Genomic DNA, 2,882 nt, shown 5'->3' on the forward strand with positions numbered 1-2,882 from the left:
GGAAAAGATTCTGTCGAGTCTATCTTTTCCAAAAGCCATAGGAACACTTTTCACAACCTCATTGAGTTTAATTTAGTAACTAGCATTGGTGTGAATTTTCTAATGCACTAAAGCCTGCAAAAAGTTGCAGCACGCTGTTTTCAAACTTCAAACAAAAATTTCAAGGGGGGATAAATGTGATAAATCTTCTCAAAGCCCATCATTAAGAATGATTACAAGAGATGTAAACGCCTTTGGCGAGTTGTCTTACAATAGAAACAGAACCCATCCCACTGAAAGAACCGCCATGTAGGAAGGTCTTCAGACCAAACATCATCTTCTTCGCATTTCATCCACACCAATAACACTGTGTCGATCCTCTTAGGCAATCACAGAGAGATAAAGACAGAGATATGCCCAATGATTAGAGAGCTAAAATCAAATTGAGATCATAATGTACATGTATCTAGCTCTACAGCATTTCTGGGGTCATAAAATCAGCATCTTTGGTCACTTGCCTGTGATGAATGAATGCCTCAATGCCTGAGATACTGTCATTCTCTTCTCTGGATCTAAGACAAATACTTTTTCTAGAAGATCTTAGAAATTCGCCGACATCTTCAGATCCTCACCAGGGGAGCTTGTAATTAAGGAACCTATGTCTTTTTGCTTAATATTGAGAAGCAGCCTCTTCACAGTATGCAGACACAGTTTACAAGGCTAAATTAAAATGAGGGGTAATGATGCTTCCCCTTTTTTCTCTCTTTTTTTTTTTTTGGGGGGGGGGGGGGAAGAGGGTGGTTGCAGTAGTAGGAAAAACAATAGAAACAGTCACTGAAACATAATCACTACAGATTTCATTGACAAGTAACTTCTCACCTTCTTTGTAACAGGATCTTCTTCAGTAGCATGAAAATTCAAATCCTGGTCAAAATCCTGATTGGTAAATCCACCCTGTAGAAAAAGCAAGAGATGTTGAAATCAGCACAAGCAATAAAAATCAGAATCATAACATAGTATTTCCATTCAATAACCTAAAATAATAAGCTAAAGATATTGACGACCATGGAAACAAAACTGCAAAAAATAAAGGGTTTAAACACCCCTCGTGAGGGTTGCAGGGAATCTGAAGAAAACAAATATCAAATTTCAACCTTGCGGAGCATCTTCTTTGGAAAAGATCCCTTCAACTCCATGTGGAGAGGCAACATGTCATTGTTTGATGGGTCTGGAAAAGGATTTTCCCCAAATAAAGCTCATATAAACAGCAACCAACAGACCATATATCCATGGGATGATCATATGGCAAGCCAAGAACTGCAGCAGGAAAAGAAAATTTACATATTTTACTGACAGAAACCAATAAAAAAAAAAACAATATCTCAACAAACACATAACCCCCCCCCCCCGGTAAAAGCGGCTCACAAGATCCGGTGTGATCTCATTTTTTCCGGCAGACATGGCATTACCAAAATCACAAAGCTTCAACACATTTTTTGTCTCATTTACCTGTACGGGACAACATACATATGTTAGAAAGTCATAAAAGAAACCACCCCAGTAATGGAAGAATAATTTAAACTCACCAGCATATTATCTGGCTTTATGTCACAATGCAGGACTCCACAGTTCCGCAGATCCTTTAATGCAATAAAAAGCTGTTTGGCATATTCTCTTACAGTTCCCAGATTAAGGCCAATATTACGACCAAACTTCTTTAGTACTTCACGAAGATTCATATGAAGAGATTCAAAAACCAAACAAAGATGATTTCGGTACTTGAAACTTGAGAACAATCGAACACAATGGCGTCTATTCTCAGGATCTGCACCAGCTAATTTCTTCAATATTATCAGCTCTTCTAAACCTGCCTTGTACCTGTGCATTGTAATACAGTCAACAGTAACTTGCACTATCCAGTTAAAATCAATATTTAGCTAGAACTAAAGCAATCTGAGGGCAAAAAGAGTAACATCAACTCACATAGTGTCATTATTGCTTATAGCCACCTCTTCAAGATCACCCTTCCCAGCCTTGAGGTCCTTTGCACGAACTACTGTCGAAGAAACGCCTTTCCCATGGGTTGCAGTAACTTCATACCTACTGTCAAGTATTTCTCCAAATCAATAGCCTGCACAGAGAATATGTGAATACCATGAAGAGAAGATAACAAAGTACAATTCCTGCAAATGATCGGTCAACCCAAAATCCAGATGATACCAAAGAGACATAATAGTTGTTTTGCTTGCATATGATAAAAGAAAACAACGAAAGGTTTGATGAAGGACTTACTATAATAATCCTCTGCATCGTCCCAGTTGTCATGAAGACCACTTCTTTCAAGATGCAAACCATCTCCTTTTCCCTGCAAAAATTACTAAGCATGAGGATAACTGTTCAAGACAAAATCAGTGAAGAATAGAAGTCATTTGGGGGTGGGGTGAGAGAGAGAGAGAGAGAGAGAGAGAGCAACCACTGTATCTAATAAATGAAGTATAATACAAGTGGGAGTAAAATAACTCCACTACCACATTATTATGCATTTTATAGCAAAAACCAAAAAAATGACAACCCACCCAGGGATAAATAACAGGAAATTTTATAAAGACCCAACAAAAGCAAAGCAGAATAACCCTAAAAAAGATAAAACAACAAAGGAATAGAAATTCCATAGACATCTCAGTCCTAGATATTCCATTTTCTGTTCAGTAAATCATTGCAGCTTCACCAACCCACACCATTGTAAGGATCAGAAGATGTAATTTTGCAACAGTCAAGAGGGAAAAAAAAGGGCAGAGTGGTTAATTTCCGGACATTCCAGATCATTTTTTCTTTAAGGCAGTACACATGGCTTTTCCATAGGTCCAACAGACTACGTCAGGTCAAAGAGGTTTTCTTATAGG

General features: G+C 38.0%; 1 pseudogene; it reads right to left on the reverse strand.

Annotated features, from left to right (window-relative positions):
- Positions 1–489: 489 nt before the first annotated feature.
- Positions 490–2,350, reverse strand: LOC122647249 (annotated as a pseudogene).
- Positions 2,351–2,882: the final 532 nt, after the last annotated feature.

Source organism: Telopea speciosissima, unplaced genomic scaffold (assembly GCF_018873765.1).
Source record: "Telopea speciosissima isolate NSW1024214 ecotype Mountain lineage unplaced genomic scaffold, Tspe_v1 Tspe_v1.0015, whole genome shotgun sequence".
Lineage (NCBI taxonomy): Eukaryota > Viridiplantae > Streptophyta > Magnoliopsida > Proteales > Proteaceae > Telopea > Telopea speciosissima.